Genomic DNA, 21,208 nt, shown 5'->3' on the forward strand with positions numbered 1-21,208 from the left:
TGCACCAACTCCACCCTCCCGACTCCCTGTGACCCAGGAGTGCCAAACTCTAACCCTAAGGAGGAGTCTGCTGGCTGCTGCCAGACTGCTCACGGTGCAGACTTTCTCAGAGGGCCCTGAATGAGGTCTGGATGGTCTCAGAATGTGTCAGAGGTGAACAGGAAAAGACTAAGTTTTGTGACTCCAGGGTGAGGACCATTTTTTCCACTCACACCAAACCATTGCAGTCTCCCGACTCCCAAGGGAGACCCACTAGTCCCATACTTTCATTAACTGTGGGCCCACACTGCTGAGCTCTAGCCCTGTGGCAGAGTCAGCTGGACGCTGTCACCCTGGGCTCACAGTGAAGACTTCTTGGATGGCTCTTGAGAAGACTCAGGGGTGGCAGAGACTGGGTTGTGTGGCTATAGGGCTAGGGCCATTTTCTCTTGTACCCTGACACCACCATGCCTGTGCACAGTGCTTCCTATACCTAACCAGATATTGGTCTGTTTTAACCTGATTAACTTTGTTGGTCTCACCATGATGACTCCCTGAGATTTCTCCCCACCACAAAGGTCTGCAGGCCACTGGTGGGTGGTGCTGGCCTTGGTGTACCCTCAGACTTTTGCTGAGTGGTCTCAGACCCAGCACTGGTGTTGAGTGGGAACCTGTATTAACCTGGTGGACATAACTTGCTCCCATCTGGTGACTCACTGACAACCTACTTCACACAACTCACATACTGCCAGAGGCTCTTTCAATGACTGAGACTAACAGATGGAGGTAGATTTCAGGGTTTTGTGGGCCTTTTGCTGACATGCCCTGGGGCTTGGTGCTGATGGAAGCAAGGTGATGGAATCTTCACCTTGGTCCCTTCTATTTGCACCCAGGCCCAGGAGGGGAAGTCACAAACTGTGGGTTTCTTTGTAGCTCCAAATAGGTAGCCCAGGGCTTGTCACAAGCAGCACCTGATGTTGATTTGCCCTGGAATCCTCCCAAGAGGCCCAAGAACCAACACACCTGGTTGTAGAGCATGACCCAATTAGCTCCACAAGTGGCACACCCAAAGGGAGATTTCAGCAGGCACCAGACCCTGCTGGAGTGAATTCCACTTTGTGGGGTCAGCCCTGGCACACCAGCTCAGGCACTGCAGTCAAGGACAATCTTCATAGTCAGCCAGCCTGAGAGTCAACCCAACCAATGAATGGACCAACAGCTATCTAGACAGCTACAATAGGAGGGCTCTCTTACCCAACACAAAGGACATTTCTGGAGTACCTAGCACAGGAGATCAGGAAGACTGTACCACTGACCTCCACAAAACACATACTACATAAGGCCTACCTGTCAAGACTGGGAGCCACAGAAGATCTACCTAATATATAAAAACAAATACATAGAGGCAGCCAAAATGGGAAGGCAAAGAAACAGGCCATGTGAAAGAACAGAAGTCCCCAGAAAGAGAAGTAAATGAAATGGAGTCAAGTAATCTACCAGATACAGAGTTCAAAACAATGGTTATAAGGATGCTCAAGGAACTTAGGGGAAGAATGAATGAACTCTGTGAGATTTTAAACAGAGACATAAAAATGGACATAGAAACCACAGAGCAAAATCAGGAAGAAATGAAGAATACAGTATCTGAAATGAAGAATACACTAGAAGGAATCAACAGTATAAGATGAAGCAGAGAATCAAATTAGCAATTTATTAAATGTTTTATTGTTTATGCTATTACAGTTGTCCCATTTCCCCCTTTATCCCTTTCCACCAAGCCCAATTCCCCCATTAGCATAGTCAATCCCCCCACTGTTGTTCATGTCCATGTGTCCTCATGGATGTTCTTTGACTAATCCCTTCACCTTCTTTCAATCAGCCCCCACCCTACCCCTGCCCTCTTACAGCTGTCAGGGTATTCCATGAGTCCATGCCTCTGGTTCTACTTTGCTCATTAGTTTATTTTGATCATTAGATTCTTCTCAGAAATGAGATCATATATTTGTCTTTCAACAACTGATTTATTTCACTTAGCATAATAGTCTCCAGTTCCATCCATGCTGTTGCAAAAGGCAGGGATTCTTTCTATTTTTATGCTGCATAGTATTCCATTGTGTAAAGGTATCACAGATTTTCTTATCCACTCATCAACTGATGAGCACTTAAACTGTTTCCAAATCTTGTCTATTGTAACTTGGGCTGCTATGAACATAGGGGTGCATTAATTCTTTTGAGCTGGTGTTTTGGGGTTCTTAGGGTATGTTCCCAGCAGTGGAATTGCTGGGTTAAAAGGCAGTTTCATATTTAATTTTTTATTCCCTCTTTGGAGAAGTGTCTATCCAGGTCCTTTGCCAATTTTTTCTCTCAAGATTTTATTTATTCACTTTTAGAGAGAGGGAAAAGGAGAGAAAAAGAGATGTAGAGAAACATCAACATGTGAAAGATACATCAATTGGTTGCCTCTCACATGCCCCCAACTGGGGACCTCACCTGCAACCCAGGCATGTGCCTTGATTGGAAATTGAACCATTGACCCTTCAGTTCACAGGCTGCTGCTCAATCCACTGAGCCACACTAGCCAGGGCTATTTATAATTGGGTTGTTTGTATACCTGGTGTTGAGTCCTATGAGTTCTTTATATATTTTAGAGATTAAAAATTTGTCCAATATATCACTGGCAAATGTATTTTCATTTTGGTGCCAGTTTCTTTAGCCATGCAGAAGACTTTTAATTTGATGTAGTCTCATTTGTTAATTTTCTCTTTTATTTCCTTTGTCCTAGGCAATATATTGGCAACAATATTGCTAAGTGAGATATCTGAAATTTTATAGCTTATGTTTTCTGTTAGGATTTTTATGGTATCATGACCTATATTTCAGTCTTTTATCTGTCTTTTTGAGTTTATTCTGGTGTGTGGTGTAAGTTGATGGTTGAGTTTCATATTTTGCGTGTACCAGTCCAGCTCTCCCAACCATTTACTGAAGAGACAGTCTTTACTCAATTGTACACTCTTGCTCCCTTTGTCAAATATTAATTGATCATATTGACATGGGTTTATTTCTGGGCTCTCTTTCTGTTCCATTGATTTATGTGTCTGTTCTTATGCCAGTACCAGACTGTTTTGGTTACAGTGGCCTTGTAGTATAGTTTGATGTCAGGTATTGTGATCCCTCCAACTTTGTTCTTCTTTCTCAAGATTGCTGAGGCTATTCAGGATCTTTTTTGGTTTCATATAAATTTTTAGAATATTTGTTCTAGATCTGTGAAATATGCCATTGGTATTTTAATAGGAATTGCATTGAATCTATAGATTGCTTTGGATAGTATGGACATTTTAATGATGTTAAATATTCCAATCCATGAACAGGGTATATGCTTCCATTTATTTGTATCTTCCTCAATTTCTTTCTTCAGTGTTCTACAGTTTTCCAAGTACAGATCTTGTATTTCCTTGTTAATTTTTTTCCTAGGTACTTTATTCAAATCAGCTCTTTGGAAAACAAGGTAGCAGAAAATATCCAATCAGAGCAGAAAAAAGGAAAAAGAATAAAAAAAATAAGGATAGTTTAAGGAACCTCTGGGACAATATCAAGTGTAACAAAAAATAGGGGCACCAGAAGGAGAAGAGAGAGAACAAGGGATTGAGAACCTATTAAAGAAATAATGACTGTAAACTTCCCACCAAGACTAGTCTACATAGAACACTATCATTTAAAATTGAAGGAGAAATAAAGAGCTTCTCAGACAAGAAAAAGCTAAAGGGGTTCATTACTCCAAACACATATTATAAGAAATGTTAGAGACTTCTTTAAGAAGAAGAAAGAAAAAAAAGAGAGAAACATAATTATAAAGAATAAAATGATAATAAATACATACTTATCAATAATCGCTTTAAATGTAAGTGGCTTTAATATCCCAATCATAAGATATAGAGTAGCCAAATGGATAAGAAAACAAGACCCATATATATGCTGTCTACAAGAGACCCATCTCAGAATGAAACACACAAATAGACTGAAAGCATAGAGATGGAAAAAGATATTTCATGCATTGGAAATGAAAGAAAAGCTGGGATAGCCAATACTTACATCAGACAAAATAAACTTTAAAGCAAAGACTAAAATAGACAAAGAAAGACATTATTTAGTGATAAAGAGATCAACCCAACAAGAGGATATAACCCTTATAAACATTTTTTGTATCCAACATGGGAATACCTAAATATATAGAGCAAATCTTGATGAACATAAGGGGAGAGATTGACAGTAATACAGTCATTGTGGGGGATTTTAACATCTCACTGACACCAATGGATAGATCTTCCAAATTGAAAATCAATAAGGAAACAGTAGCCTTAATCACATTCATACCAGATGGATTTAATTGATAGTTCACAGCATTTCATTTTGAAGCAACAGAATATACACTGTTTTCAAGGGCACATGAAACATTTTCATAGGTAGACCACATGTTAGGATACAGAACAAATCTCAATAAAGTTAAGACTGAAATCCTATCAACAATCTTCTCTCACCACAGTGGTATGAAATTAGAAATTATGAGAAAAAAAACACAAAAACACACATTATGGAGGCCAAATAACATGTTACTAAATGATGAATGGGTTAACAATGAGGTCAAAAAAGAAATCTAAAGTTACCCTGAGACAAGTGAAAATGAAAACACAACAATACAAAACCTATGGGCACAAGAAAAGCAGCCCTAAGAGGGAAATTCTTAGCATTAGAGGCCACCTCAAGAAACAAGAAAAAAACTTGAATAAATGACTTCTGGTCAGATGGCAGTGTAGGCAGACATGGCTCATCTCTTTGTACAACCACATCAGAATTACAAAAAAAATATAGAACAACCATCACTCAGACCTGTCAGAAATTGGGTTGAATGAAAGTGTGACAAGTATGGAATTAAAGAAACCATATCCATACAGACTGGTAGGAGGGGTGAAGACATGGAATGGGTCCCTCACCCATGTGTGGTGGATAAAAATCAGGAGGGATATCTTGGGAGTGAGGAGTCCCAGCCTCACACCAGGCCCTCCAGCCCAGGGTTCCAGTGCCAGAAAGATAAGTCCCCACAACTTCTGGCTGCAAAAACCAGTGGGGATTGAGACAATGGAAGAAACTTCTGGAGCCCCAAGCATTTCCTCTTAAAGAACCCATACACAGACTCACCTACTCAGACTTGCTCCTTCTGGGCTCTGGCAACAGAATAGCAGCTTGAAAGGCCCCAGTTGCACATGGGGAGAAACTGAGATGTCTGGCATCAAGGTGAGTAGATGCCATTGCTCCTTTTCTGAAACCTTTCCCCAAAGAACCAGCAAGCTGGTGCTGTCTCTGAGACTACATCTTCTTCTAACACCTCTTCTTCTCAAATCATTTCAAAAAATTAAAGAAGAGGGAGGGCTCCTAAATTAATTTTATGATGCCAGCATTATCCTGATTCCAAAACCAGATAAAGACACTACAAACAAAAAATATAAGCCAGTATCTCTGATGAACATAGAAGCAAAAATCCCCAGCAAAATATTAGCAAACTGAATCCAGAAATACACTAAAATGATCATACAATATAATCAAGTGAGATTTATTCCTGTGAGGCAAGCCTGGTATAATATCTGCAAATCAATTAATGTGATATACCACATAAACAAAATGAAGGATACAAGTCACATGCTCATGTAATTAGATGCAGAAAATGCATTTCATAACATCCAGCACCAATTTTTGAAAAGAACTCACAGCAAAGTGGGACTAGAAGGAACATACCTCACCATAAGGCCATATATGGTAAATGCACAGCTGTTATCACACCCAATGGAGAAAATTTGAAAGAGATCAGGAACAAAAAAGGAATGACCACTTTCACCACTCTTCTTCAACATAATACTGGAAGTCCTAGCCACAGCAATTAGACAAAGAGAAATAAAAGGCATTCAAATTTGAAAGGAAGAAGTAAAACTGTCATTATTTGCAGATGACATGATATTGTATATAGAGAACCATAAAGATTCCACCAAAAAACTACTAGAACTCATAAATAAATTCAGTAAAGCAGAAGGGCACAAAATAAATATGAAGAAATTGCTTGCATTTTTTACACTAGTAATGAACTATCAGAAAGGGAAACTAGAAAACAATCACATTTGCAAATGCATAAAAAATACCTAGGAACAAATTTAAACAAGGAGATAAAAGACCTGTACTGAGTAAATTATGATACTGAAGAAATTGAAGAAGATACAAATAAATGGAAGCATATACCATTCTCATGGATAGAAAGAAATAACATCATTAAAATATCTATACTACCCAAAGCAATCTTAACATAGTTCTTGTTAAGATACCATGGCATATTTCACACGAGAACTCCAAAATTTACATGGAACCACAAAAAAATCATGAATAGCCACAGCAATCTTGATAAAGAACAACAAAATTAGAGGTATCACAATATTAAACTATCCTACAGGACCATTGTGTTGCCACCTTTCAAGGCCAAGCAGGTTCATGGTATTTGTGTAGATGGAAAAATGTTCACAGAGCCTTTGGGATGTCTGGCATGCTTTTATTCATGGGTGAGTAAGCCACACATACCACAAGCTGCATGTCTATCTGCATGTCTCATGTCGTGGCCCCTGCTCCCCCGTGTGGCTCCCATCGAGGCACCTGTCCCCTTGCTTGTCTCTCATCACCATCATTCCCAGCAGGGAGTCCCTACCTGTTTAAGTACTAGAGGGGAACAAAGCCGGCAAGATGCCAGAAATTATATAACATAACATAATTCTGCTCATGTGAGCTCACTTCATGTTATGGGAATACTTTATTCGGACCCAGTCTCAAGGCTATGAGAACACTAGTTATCAGGCTTCTCCAAGGCTATGGGAACACTGCTTTCCTTAGCTACCCAGACACCTGGGTGAGAAAGCCAGACTGCTTCCCCTTACTCTATGGCCATAGTAATCCAAATAGCATGGCACCGGCATAAAAACAGACACATATGTCAATGGAACAGATAGAGAGCCCAGACATAAACCCACACCTTTATAGTCAATTAATATTTGACAGAGGAAGCAAGTACATGCAATGGATAAAAATAGTGTATTCAATAAATGGTGTTGGGAACACTGGACCCATATGTGCAGATAAATGAAACTAGACCACCTTCCTACACCACACACAAGAATAAACTCAAAATGATTTAAAGACTTAAATGTTAGACTCAAAATCATAAAAATCCTAGAAGAAAATAGGTCACAAAATCTCTGACATTGCTTGTAGTGGGATTTTATCAGGTAAATTTCCCTAGGCAAGGGAAACAAAGGAAAAATAAACACATGAGGCTATACCAACCTAAAAAGTTTTTGCACAGCAAAGGAAATCATCAACAAAATAAAAAGACAACCCACAGAATGGGAGAAAATATTCACTGATATATCTGATAAGAGATTAATATCAAACATTTATAAAGAATTTACAAGATTCAACACCAACAAAACCCCAATCCAGTTAAAAAGGGTCAAAGGACCTGAACAGACATTTCTCCAAAGAGGACATGCAGATGGCCAACAGACATAAGAAAAGATGCTCAATGTCACTAATCATTAGAGAAATACAAATTAAAAGCATAATGAAATAACATCTCACACCTGTCAGAATGGTTGCCATCAATAAATCAACAAACAACAAGTGCTGGCTTGGATGTGGAGGAAGAGGAACCATTTTACACTGTTGGTGGGAATGCAGATTGGTGCAGCCACTGTGGAAAACAGTATTGAGATACCTCAAAAAGTGACAAATGGATCTGCCTTTTGACCCAATGATCCCACTTCTGGGAATATATCTAAAAGAACCCAAAACACTAATTCAAAAGACCATAAGCACCCTTATGTTCATTGCAGTGTTATTTACAGTCACCAAGATATGCAATCAGCCCAAGTGTCCATCAGTAGATGAGTGGATAAAATAACTATGGGGCATTTTCACAATGGAATACTACTCAGCCACGAAAAAGAAAATCTAACCCTTTGTGACAGCATGGATGGACATAGAGAACACTATGCTAAGTTAAATAGCCAGTTAGTGAAAGACAAATACCACATGATTTTATTCATATGTAGAATCTATGAACAAACTAAACTAACAACGAATCTAGAGATAGATTCAGATGGAGAGCAAGATGATAGCTAAAGGTGGGGGAGGTTGCGGGTGGAAGGATCAAGCAAAAAGGAAAAAGAACTCATGGACATGGACAACAGTGTGGTGATTGTGGAGGCAGAAGTCATGAGTGGACTAAATGGTAATGGAAAAACGCAATAAAAATAAATTCATTTCAGAATAGGGAAAAAAGAAAAAAGACAAATACCACATGATTCCACTTATATGTGGAATCTAAAGAACAAAATAAATGTACAAACAAAATTGAAACAGCCTCATAGATAAAGACTGATGGTTGCCAGAGGGGTAGGGATTGAAGGACTGGGTGAGAAATGTAAAGGAATTAAGAAGTACATATTGTTCCTTACAAATAGTCACAGGGATGTAAAGTACAGCATAGGAAATATAGTCAATAATTTTGTCATAACTATATATGGTGCCAGGTCAGTACAGGAAATATCAGTGGAACACTTTGTGAAGTATATGAGTGTCTGACCCCTGTGGTGGACACCTGAAAGTGATATAAAATAATATTGAAGGTAAACTGTAATAAAAAAGATTTTTTTTCTAAAAAAGGACTGAATCTGCAGTATTGGACTTTTCCTTTTCCATATATGAAGCCCTTTTTGAAGTCATAACTCTTTTCCATTATGTAGGAGAAAAATACTGAAGCATTGGCCTCAGACATACCTAGCTTTGAATCGTAAGTGCCATCGCTGTGTGAACTTGACACATTACCTGACACTTCTCAGACTATTTTCTCAGTGAGACTGTACAGGTAATTCTAACTTCTGGAAGTGGTATCGTAAATAACAGGACCAAATACATCTTGGGTATCTAGAAATAGTAACTGTTATGTTAATGGCTCATTGATTCAACAGCATTAAACAGTTTTCTAAGAACCAAGCACTGTTTAAGGCACAGAGATTACAGCTAACTTCCTGGCATCTGAGTCTTCAGGGAGATGATAGTCTTTTAAATTGGTATTCAAGTTGGGTGGAGCTGATGGGAATGGACAGGACTTTGTTTCAAAATCATGGGTTATTCTCTTAGCTTCATTATGTTTCCTGACAAAGTGCTTTAATAAAATCATATAGTCACAACCTCTCTCACCTCATAACATGAAAATTAAGTGATGGTGTAGTCATTCTCCTGCATAGAGCAATCCTCGGGGAGGGGGTGGAACATAAAGCTGGCAGTGGAAGAGTGGGTTATCATCTCGGGGTGGAGTGCTTGTTAATGCTGCTGTTGTAGTTGTTTTCTAACCATCTTGCCTGTTTGTGATTAAGGTAATAGTTATACCATACTAACATTCTGCTTTGGAAGAAATATAAATAGATATTTTCAACACCTGTACCATTTTTATAAGTAGATAATTATCTGCCTACACCTGTTGGCTTGGTGTGGCAATATAGTCAAAGCCATTTCAGCTCATAGAAAACTAGAATACAGCTCAACGTGCTCTTTTTATTCTTCCATAGAAGAAAGGAAATTTTGCAAAGAGCTGGGACATATACTTACGTCCCTAGCAAGTGAAACGAGCAGGCGTTTAATTTCCAAGAGGAAGCTTCAGTTGCCTCATTATAACTGGTTGAAATTGTATGAAATTTTATTTGGTAAAGATGTGTCTTAAATTCCTGAATAAGTATGGAGCTAAATATTCCATGTATATAACTTCTGAGTAATTAAACTTTTAAGTACTCAAGGGAGGGTTTGATACTTGAACTCATTCTATTGTTAATTATTTTTAATAAACAAACTATTTATGTCTTTTATGTAAATTTAGAGTTACATATATAACTAACATTTTGAGATTCAAAATTATATTTCTAAAAACACAAAATAAGAAAAAAAATTCACATATTAAATGTGTTTTTCCCTGGATTGGGTTATTTTGTGTTTTTTATTTTTTAAATACCTTTACACTATTGTGTATTTTCTAGGATCATATTCCAACAATAAACATGAATAGTCTTTATAATGAGAAAAAGATTATATAAATGAAAAAAGTAATATATATACTACACATTTATTTTATAAATTACTTTAATTTAAATTAATTTTATATAAATGTTTTTAAAATAATGTGGACCCTCAAGGTAGGCTTGGAAACAAGAGCTGGAGTCATCTGATTTATTTTCTCCAAACTTCAGTCATTTCTACATCAACTTCATGCTTCTTTTTGCTAAAATCTACATGCGACCTTTATCATCTATATAATTTAAATGTTATCATTTCTTTTTTACTTCAAAAGCTTAATTAAAAATGAAATGTTATATATATCCCAGTCCTATCTGGAAATGATCATAATTTGCCATGTAGTAAAGGAAAGCATAAAATAAATATAATTAATTTAGTCATATTAAATTCTATCCAAATACCATTTCTTATTCAAAGGTTCTGATCCTGAGGTTTGTTCACTTTTTGTTTAAAAAGGAAGATTAGCAGGAGCTAGAGGGGATTAAAGATAACCTAGCCACAAACAGAGTTTCTCTTTGTAATAATTAAAAATGCTAAAGTAGAATTATAAAGGGAATCAATTATGAAAGTGTGAATCTATATTACTTAATCTTGAATCCCTGCTACTTACAAACATTTCCTATGCTGTCACATCTCCACATACTTTGGGAACTATTGGTCTGAACCCCCTCAGGCAAATGGAGTATTAGTGCCTTCTAAAAGATCTTCAGGTTTGAAGTTTTGTTCATTATTCTTTACGATGATTATCGAGGTGACTATACATCCCAGTTCAATCCCCGTCCAATTTTACATTGATGTCCCAGCACAATCACCAGTCACATTCCCTTTTACACTCTAATGTGTCCTGATTTGGGACAATTTGCTCTATAGTCGCCACACTGATGTGCATCTGTCCATCACTTTCTGAGGCCCTACTCTGGCCCTGGCCTGGGCCCTGTGACAGTGACTGGAAACACAGAGGTGAGTGAGACAGTTTCTGGTCCTCAGAGAACTCAGGAATGGAAGATCCGGGCAAGGAGAGGAAGGGAACCACTTCATGACAGCACAACGTGATGAGAGGCACTCAGGTCTATGCCATATGCTGTTGGGGTCACAGGGGGACAGATGAATCAAAGGACCACCACAGGCTCTTCAGTGAAAAGGGCAAGATCAGCTAAACCAGCCCAATGAATTAGCTTCACAGAGGCAAGAAGGTCTTTCCCTTTTAAAACGATATTTTAAAAAAAGATTTTATTTTTTTATTTTTTTAAAGATTTTATTTTTCTTTATTTTTAGAGAGGGAAGGGAGGGAGGGAGAGAGAGAGAGAGAGAGAAAGAGAGAGAGAGAGAGAGAGAGAGAGAGAGAGAGAGAGAGAGAGAGAGAGAGAAACATCAATGTGCAGTTGCTGGGGGTTATGGCCTGCAACCCAGGCATGTACCCAGACTGGGAATTGAACCTGTGACACTTTGGTTCGCAGCCTGCGCTCAGTCCACTGAGCTACACCAGCCAGGGCTTATTTTTTCACTTTTAGAGAGATGGGAAGGGAGGGAGAAAGAGAAGGAGAGAAACATCAACTGGGGACCTAGCCCGCAGCCTATACATCTGCCCTGACTGGAATCAAAACAGCGATCTTTCAGTTCACAGGCTGGCACTCAATCCACTGAGCCACACCAGCCAGGGCTAGAACGATGTTTTAATGGACACTCCCACATGTTCAGGGAACTGGTGTGGTAAGGATTAAAGTGGGAAAAACATGCAGTTCCCTGCTCATATTCTTCCTTGGTTTGAAGGCATAAGAAAACCTGCCCTGCCTGGTGAATCTTGTAATATGTAGAGACAGATAAAAATGTTTGCAGATTATGTTACTTCCTTGCTTAAAACCCTTCAGGGGTTGATCGCTGTTCTCAGAAAAAATCCTCATTCCTTCCCATGGCCCACAAGTCTGCACTTCCTCTGCAGCCACACCTGCTGCTGTTCTCACCCGAGCTCATTAAGCTTTGGCCACCATGAAAAATGCCAAGTTCTTTCCATTTGAGCACTTTTCTTTATCTCTGCTGTTCCCTCTTCCTGAAGCAGTCTTTCTCCAGGACTTTAAAAGTCTGACTTACATAAAGGGAATGCCCACCTGAGAATGACACCAGCCCAGAGGGAAGTAAGCAAAGCCAAGAGGTCATGAGAGATGGTTCCTGCTGAGGTCACAGGGCAGACTATCAGCTGCAGAGCATGGAGACCTCTGCCTGCTTCACTCACCCACTGCTGTGCCCTGCTGTCTGGAACCCGCACAGCATGCTGGGGGCTGGCCTTCTTCTTGCGGAACCATATTCGTTGCTATTGGGGAGTTTCCGTAATAAAGTCCAAGTAGTACATTACACGCTTCTCAAACTGGAGGAGGCACAGCCCTGACTCTGTGCAGGCAGGATGAAAAACAAGAGTTTCCAGTACATCTCTCTGAGGCATCAAGTTTATTACAAAATTTGGAAGAACCAAATACTTTAATAAGAATGCACATGGTTGGTTGTAGCATTTATCCATGCACTGAAAGGTAGGGGATTCGATTCAATTTCCAGTCAGGGCACATACCTAGGTTGCGGGTTTGATCCGGTGCATACAGGAGGCAACCTATCAATGTTTTTCTTTCACATCAGTCTCTCTCTGTTCTCTCTCTCTTTCTCTCTCTCCCTCTTTTTCTCTCCCCAATCCTCTTCCTAGGATCAGTGGACATATCCTTGGGTGAGGATTAAAACAAAAAAGAACTCACACTAACATGGAAGAAAAGACAAGCAGGGGAGGGGAGAAGGCCTCCAGCAGAAACAATTCTGTCTGTAAAGTTTCATTCAGGTGGGAGCTCAGGGGTGGACCTGTCACCAGGGTGATCTTCCCTCTTGACCCCCAGGAGGCTCCAGGTCATCCTCCAAGCTCAGCAGGAATTTTTGATAAGATGCTTCTGAAGGCCAGAAGATGCCAGATGCCCTCCTGCTAGGATTCCCGGGAAGAGAATACCATGGCAGTTTGCACATCTCCGTTGTCCACTGGACCAAATCTTCTCACCCAGGGGCCTGACATATACACAGGGTCTGTTTAGGCACTGTTCTCACCCATCGCTGTTTGTATCCAGCCTCTGGCTAATCTCCCTGGAGCTCAGCCCCTCAAGTTCCACATTTAAAATACAGGGAATGCGGCTTGACTTCCCTCAGAGTCTTTGACTGTGGCTCTGTCTTGGCCGTTCACAGATTTATAAATTATTTTGTCTTGACTCGTGTGCTTTTGAGATGCTGCTTGTTAGTGGATAGCCCACAGTACCTAAGCTTTAATAGGAAACTGAAGACACTCTTGGTCACTCCCTGCCAGCCCTGGCTGTGGCCAGAGGGAGAGGCTGGGGTTTCACCATCAGGCTGCCCAGCATGAAGGGAGTTTTCATCTCTGGTTTCTCTGGGGCTCCACCACTGTGGCTGCTGCTACTGTGGGTGAGGGGGACCCCCCAGGGCCATACTGGAAGGTTGGGCTGTGGGAATGGTCGCCCTCGACCCCAGGCTGGCTGAGGGACTGGCAGGCTCTTCAATCTTCTGCTCTGTTGGCTGAACCTCCTGGGATGGGGAAGGAATGAAGTTGTTGGATACAGAGGAGGGGGCAGGGCCTTACCGATGATGTGGCCTTTCACCTTGATTTTTGCAATACTTAGGATCAGGTATGTGCCCATCACTTTGTCATATTGTCTTCCTGTTACTGATTCCTGGGTCTCATTTTGCTCAAATCCCAGGTTCTTCATTACTTCTGCTACCTGAGAGTCCATGTCATCATAGGGCAGCGTGCTGTAAGACCTGAGTTCCCACTCCAGGCCATGTCGAGCCATGGGTCTTTCATCATACCCTCCAAGGTTCTTCTTCTGTGGGGTGGAGGGTCATTAATTTTTAAAAAGTTTTTGATCTTCTATAGACATAGTGTTGTATATGGAAGTGCCCACTCAGTGTCTGCTGCTTCACTTCCCAAAATTCCTCTCCCACAAATGGCACAGTCCCTGTCACTTTCCTGTAAAGAGCTACCCCCAGGCTCCACACATCAACCCCAGGGTCATCACAGATTTGGTGATGGAAGATTCTGGAGCGACATAAGAGAGGGTGCCACAGAACACGCTCAGCTTATGGCCAGTAACTTACTACTGAGGCAAAGTCTGCAAGTTTGACATTGAGCTCAGACCTGTAAGTACATTTTCTGGCTCCTGGTCTCTGAGGATGATGCCCCACTGGTGGCAGTTCACTGTACTGCTGGAGCTGCTGGAGCATGGCTAGGGTCTCCTTCTCAGTCACACGGCCGTGGTCCTCCAGAGAATTAAACAAGGCTCTTCCACTCACGTGCTCCATGAAAAGGAATAATGTTCCCTGGGTGGCAATCACCTAACTAACTTTGTGATATTAGGGTGATTCAACCCCTTCATACAATGGACTTCTCAAAAAAGTTTAGAGGAGCCACCTCTGCTCAGGTTGGAATGTGCTGGACCAACCTAATCTTGCCAAAGGTTCCCTGCCAATGGTGTTCAGCAGCTTGTAATGGCCAATATGGGGCTCTGTGTAGGCAGAGGTGCCTGCCAGTTCATTTGACACGGTGACTTGCTAACTACACTAACTGACAGTACTATCAATGAATGCTAATTATGCTAACAATACTAACTATATAAACTATGGTAACTAATATTAACAATGTTAACTATGCTAATACACAATATGAATAAACAGTGATAACCATACTAACTCAGTACTGACTATACTAATGGCACTGACAAGGCTAACTACCAATACATAATAATTAAATTACTAATTATTAATAAATAATGCTAACTATATGAACTATACCAATACTAATTATACTAACTAAAAAAATGTCTAAAGAAAAATGAGAAAAAGAACAAAAAATTTGAAAAATGAGAAAAGAAACATTGAGAAAAAAGTGAGATGAAAAAGAAAAAAATGACAAAAGAGAACAATAAGAAAAATTACAATAATAAACATTTTTTATTTTTATAAAACGTAAAAATATAAGAAAAAAAGAAAAAAGAAGAACAAAACAAGCTACTTAGTCCAGGTCCAACAGGTCACCACAAATCAACTTCCTGCACTATAATGGACAAAAACCTCAGCCCAGCCAGGGTCTCATGTAGGAGTGGTTTGTAATTCCATCACAGTGGCGTCTTATGAGGTCAGAGCAAGAAATGGACCATCATGGCTGGGGATAAACCACAGTGATTTTCTCACTTTTTGGTCTTAACACCCCTTTACTATGGTAAAAAAGAGAAAAGGATACCCAAATAGCTTTTTATGTGGGATATTAAAGATTGCCATTGACTTTATTAGAAAAAAAATCCGTGAGACACGAAAACATAAAATAAAAAAGCCTGACTTCTTCTCATGTTCCAGGTCTCAGTTTAAGCACCACCTGCTTAGAGAGGGCTTCCCCGATCCATCCATCCCTACCTGCCTCACCAAGCTCATCACGTTTGTCATTTTCATAGTGCTGAGCACGTGTCTGATTCTTGCTTACTGTCTGTAGGTCTCTCCCATGAAGGCTGGAGCATGACTGTAGTGTTCGTGGCATTCAGCACAGTGAGTTGCAAAAAATAAGTATTTAATAAATATCTGTTGACTGGATTAATAGAAGAGTTTGGGAAAACAAAAGAAGATATGGCCAACTACTTATTTAATCAAAGTGATACATAAAAATTAAAAAAAAAACACTCATATTCTGTCCTCACTCAGCTTCTGTGGCAGATAAGCTGGAAAAGAGGAGGACTGAAGTCTGCGTTTCCAGGTGTGTGGGTGCTTGATGAGGCTGAGGAAAGGCCAGCTGGCCGGAGCCTTGCTGTACAGATGAAAGATTGTTGGCCCCTCCAGTGGTACTTGCCAAAGCATACAATGAATTTGGATTTGCAAGGAGGCTGCATGGTTATTTTTACACTTTGAATACCCATCTCCAGATTACACACAAAGGACTTCTCATGTGACCTTGAGTAGGCCACTTAAGTAAATTTCTATGTTACTTAAATGAACCATCTTTGTGGAGAGAAGAGACGATGAGGCTTGTTAATTTACTTTTGTAAAAACACTTTGAAATCTGTGGAGAAAAGATCCTGCAGGGGTACAAAGGGTGTGGTAATATGTTGGGTCATATTCTACCCTTTCATGGGAGCTCAGAGAGGGAACAGGCAGGCCAGGGGGAGCCTCTGGCATGTTATATTTCAAATTAATCTTCTACAAAATCTCCCTGCTTTCAGTACATTGAGTGTTTTAATCACATTTATAACATATTATCCTAGTAATTGTTTTCCTTTCACACATCTCACCTAAAGTCTCAGCTTTGTGTAAGGGGACTCTTTAGAGGGATTTGCCTGTGAGGCTTTCCCTCTACAGCATTTATCATGGGTATCATCATAAATGCCTATAGTCAAACCATGGCACCTATCCACTCATTTGCAAGTTCTTTTGGAAGGCAGGAACTACGGTGTATAGGTACTTACTGATGGTCTAGGGTACGTAGAACACTGTCTTTACACAGTAATCTTCTAGTCTCATTGGCCACTATGTCTTAATCTTACTCATTTTAGCATTCCTAGGTATAGTGTCGTGTCTCCTCGCAAAGAGAAAATATCCTATATATGTTTAATGCACAAAATAACAAATAGTATAAATGTTGGTGAAATCGAAACACTGAGTATAGATCTTTAGCTTAGTTTATTAATTTTTACCTTACGTTGATGATACTAAGTTCCTAAACATCACAGTGTATTGCTGACCTGTTTGGGACCCAAACTGGGTCATTTCACAATTCTAGACAGATGTTTACAAATTACAGTCAGAGATTAGAATAAGCTCAGGAAGGAGAAAAGAGACAGAATTTCAAAGAAAGCTGCCAGGCTGTGAGTTAATTATATCCATTTATAATTATGGTATTAATAGTTATTTAAGAAATGATACCAATAGAATAGAATATTTTCTTAGCATAGGAAATATTTCTTTCAGTAAGGAAAATACAGACTCAAAGATCAGACATTTAATGTAAGAGTGTCAGGGCAAAAGTCAAGCTTAAAAAAGGAAAAGAAAAGCAGGCAATAATCTCTTTCAATATCTTACATCAGTTATACACTTGCGATTGTGTCCAATGACCATGGAGCTTTTTGAATGTTTTTCTTGACTTTATAATTTTGCTGACTTTGGGAGGGAAATGGGCAATAAGTAATTTTATTACTTGTTCTCAGCAGCAGGCAGGATGTATTTGCTTTACAGTGCCTGGCTCTTCCAGAAAGAGGACTGAGCTCCTTGACTTTTTCAATAGATCAGACAAGTCCTGGGTGCTGATCCTTCTGACCTTGATGTTCTTTCTCTGCTCATCTTACCTCTTTGGGATTTTCTTTAACTTCTCTACCTCTGAAATTTCTTCTTCCCCAGGAGATAGCTGGGCCCCTTGTTCCTGCTCAGAGGCCATGATAGTTGAGTACTTTCCAGGTCAAGCACTGAATGCAGTCAATGAGCACACACGAGCTCATTCCTGGGTGCTCCCCAGACCATATCCAGGATCCTGCTTAGATGAACACGGACTGTGCATGGAGACACAGGACAGGCTGCCCACATCCAGCCTTCGGACTTGGGATTTCTTCTCGTCTCCTCATACATGCACCGTGTGCGTGGAGTGTGGCCAGCCTACTCATTGGACTCACTGGCAGCTGAGTGCCCTAGCTCACATTTTCCCTTTTCATACCAAAGTTTTCTCAGCTTTTGAACTAGTTGTCTTATGAGATGCCTATCACTTCATGCTGGCTTGAAAAGTGGAATGCAAAGTCCATGGGGACTGATTTGTGATCCCCTGTCCCTCTGACTCATCACCTTGACAATATAGTATTGAACATTATGATATATAATAGAAAACAATCGAACTACCAAATTACTCTGGGTGAGGCATCCTAAACAGAGACTAAGGTACTATAAAGAAAATGTTTGGCATTTCAGAATAAGTGTTTTTTTGATGACTTCAGGGTTTTCTCTGGCTTTTGACAGGACACCTAGGAGTTCTGTTTCATTGGCAGAGAGCCCGATGGTCTTGACTTGAAAGAAAGCAACTCTTCATCACCTACTCAGCCAACATCATATATTTATTGAGCAACCACTGAGTGCAAAGCACATCATACTACATATACATGCTAAGAAAACACATATTTCTCTGCAAGGGAAGACATACTTTAAGGATAAATCCAAACTAATGGAAATACTCATTTTTCAGTCAGATATATGAGCACAATGCAAGTAGATAGGCTTCTGGTGAATAGATGGGGCTCATTACAAGCTCTACAAAGGGACACATCTTTGCATTCAGGTACTGATTCTTTAAGTTGTGTCAGAGTTGTCTACATTTAAAAATGGCATCACAGTTTCTCAGGGATTGAGAAAAGGAAATAGGACGCACCATTTGTTTAGAAGAGCATCTCAATTTGATACAGGTCAGGCAGCATCTATGTTCGTGTCTAACCTGCTAACCTATTAACTGTTCTCATAACGACATGCTTAGTACCTTCTATGGTTCACCAAAGTTTTCAGGGAGGAGTGCGGTATGGTAAGAGCAGAGTTCGAGACATTTGAATATGTCTTCCTCTTGCCTTAGGACTTCTGCAGATGTTCGTCCTTGGGCCTGGAATACTCTCACTTCCTCCTCCATGCATTGTGCTAACTTCTACACTTTACGTCCCAGAGCAGCCCTCACTTCCTTGAGGATGTTTTCCTTGACCTTGCTCAACAGGTCAGACACTCCATCTCTTCCTTATGTACTCTTATGATAACATAGTCTTTTCCTTCAAAATATCTATCATAGTTGTGATATCATAGTTGTGACATAGCTGTGATGTCACAGACATTTATTTGTCTGATTTTTTAAATTATTTTTTATTTCATTAAACTGCACAAGGACAAAGATTGTTGTGCATATTTGCTTTTTAATCCCAGCATCCAGCTCAGTGCCATGCCCATTTAAGATACTCAGTAATTATTTATAAAATAGATGAGTAAATGTTAAAATAAGTAAATAAACAAATAAATCTCACAATTTGGGTTTTTAGGGTCTCATTCAGCTTTTAATAGAATATCATCATTATTTTCCCATATACCCAGAGCTTTCTAATCTCTATGGCTCACAATCTGATGACATGCTCTCCCCCAAAATACTAGTAATTCATAATTCACATGTGATTTTCAGGTTTCAATGAGTTTTCACACTCATTTCTACATTTCACTCAGTTTACTGATAAGGAATCTGAAATTCAAAATGCCACATAAACAAAACACAATGTTAAAGCTAGAATTCTAACCACACCACAGCTTTTAGAAAATCTGAAAAAGGAAGGAGAGGACCTGAAAATTGAGTCCACTTCTGAAGGCCCATGGGGATCTATAAAAATAGAGATATCTCTCCAACCCCCCAAAAAACAGATTCGATTTATTAAAGAGGTTATTTTATTTTATTAAAATTGAGTTAGATTGGGTCACATAGTTATCTGACCAGAGAGTATATCTCATTTGGAAGTAAAAAATGGTAACAATAAAAAAGCCATTCATTCTAATTTTATGGCTTACATAGGAACCCTCACCAATTTCTCCATTATGTACCTGTTTTGTGCTTATTCTTTATGATGTGTAATCACCAAATTAACATACTTTCCTGTTCCCTGTTTGTCTATGCAATGCAATTTAGCACTCCACTACCCCACTGGCTCTCAGTGTTTCTTATGTATACCTTTAGTCACAAGACTAAAGTAGAAATATGTAGGAACTCTGTCTAAGTACAACTGAGTGCCCTGTACTGAATGGTCTTATGGGTCATTTGAGCTAATCACCCCTTCTTACAGAAGTCATTGGGCAGCAGTCAATCTCAAAAGAGATGACTGAGAAACTGAGCACAAATTTTGAGCATTGAGTTAGAATGGCAAAAATTGGAGTGCTGATTTTTTGCTCAGAACATGTTTGAAATTCTTAAATAATGAGAGAGCCACTGCCCTAGACCCAGGGATAAGAAAATGAAATGTCCTTGTCATTTCAAGTAGGGCATGGTCTACCTGACGACAGTGCAGAGGGCTGAGTCTTGCAGCAGAGAGTGTGCAAGGGCGTCAGGGATTCATGTTCTCACAGGATGGGTGAGGCCAGTTAGGAGTGGGGAAGAATCCATTGGGCCATAAGAGCAGGAAAAACAGTGTCTGTGTGTCAGGGGACTAGAAATGCATGAGTGAGAGATGAAAGTGTTCTAGGAGGTTGGGAGCAGGTTTTAAAAGGTAGTGCTGGGAAATTTGATTTTGATCTTGAAGACATAGGAGAATAAGTTTTTTGAAGTGGAAAAGTAACACAATTCCATTTATACTCAAGAAAGAATCTCTTTGGAGAATGAGATGAATGCGTAGAGACTGATGGTGGAGAGACTGTTTAGAAGGATGGTAGGGCAATCCAGGTGAGTGACTCCATCAGCCCGTGGTAGGAGAGTGGGTGAAATGAAGTTGGCAGAGTTTGGTGAGTTACTGGATGGGAGGCCTAATGGGCAGGAGGAATTCAGGGGACTCAGACTTTTGGCCTTCAGAGTCTGTACCACATCCTTTTGGTATCTGTAGATGTCAGTCTTTTATTTCTTTATATATGTATATAAATATATAATTTACTCATAAATATATATTTTTTTGTGACAGCAATTGATTCTGCTCTCTTAGCAAATGTCAATAATGCAATATAGTATTATCAACTATATCAGCCTTAAAAACAAAAACAAAAACAAAAAAACCACTGACTTTTGGAAAAAGCCAGAACTCCAACCTGGTGAATTAGGTAGGAAATAAAAGTAATATATTTTTGTACTGCATTTATTTAAAAAGTAAAAGAATCTCACAAGCTGATATAAGCCAAAAGTAAGAAAAAGGCAACACAATTAAATTAAAAACAACATGGTTTTTAAAATTTTTGGAGGAGACTCTTACAGGTGAATATGAAATGTTTTTAAGAATGGTATTATTTTATGAAGATGTAGTCTCTTAAACATTACCGAAGACTATAATGAGAGATGGGTGAAAAAGGTGAGGGGATT

The 21,208-nt window shown here is 39.6% G+C and overlaps 1 protein-coding gene across 1 annotated transcript in view; it reads right to left on the bottom strand.

Annotated features, from left to right (window-relative positions):
• LGR5 (leucine rich repeat containing G protein-coupled receptor 5) overlaps window positions 1-21,208 on the bottom strand; it is a 144,822-nt gene that overhangs the window by 9,909 nt on the left and 113,705 nt on the right. The gene's annotated exons all lie outside the window — the stretch shown is intronic.

This window comes from Phyllostomus discolor, chromosome 2 (assembly GCF_004126475.2).
Source record: "Phyllostomus discolor isolate MPI-MPIP mPhyDis1 chromosome 2, mPhyDis1.pri.v3, whole genome shotgun sequence".
Taxonomy (NCBI): Eukaryota; Metazoa; Chordata; class Mammalia; order Chiroptera; family Phyllostomidae; genus Phyllostomus; species Phyllostomus discolor.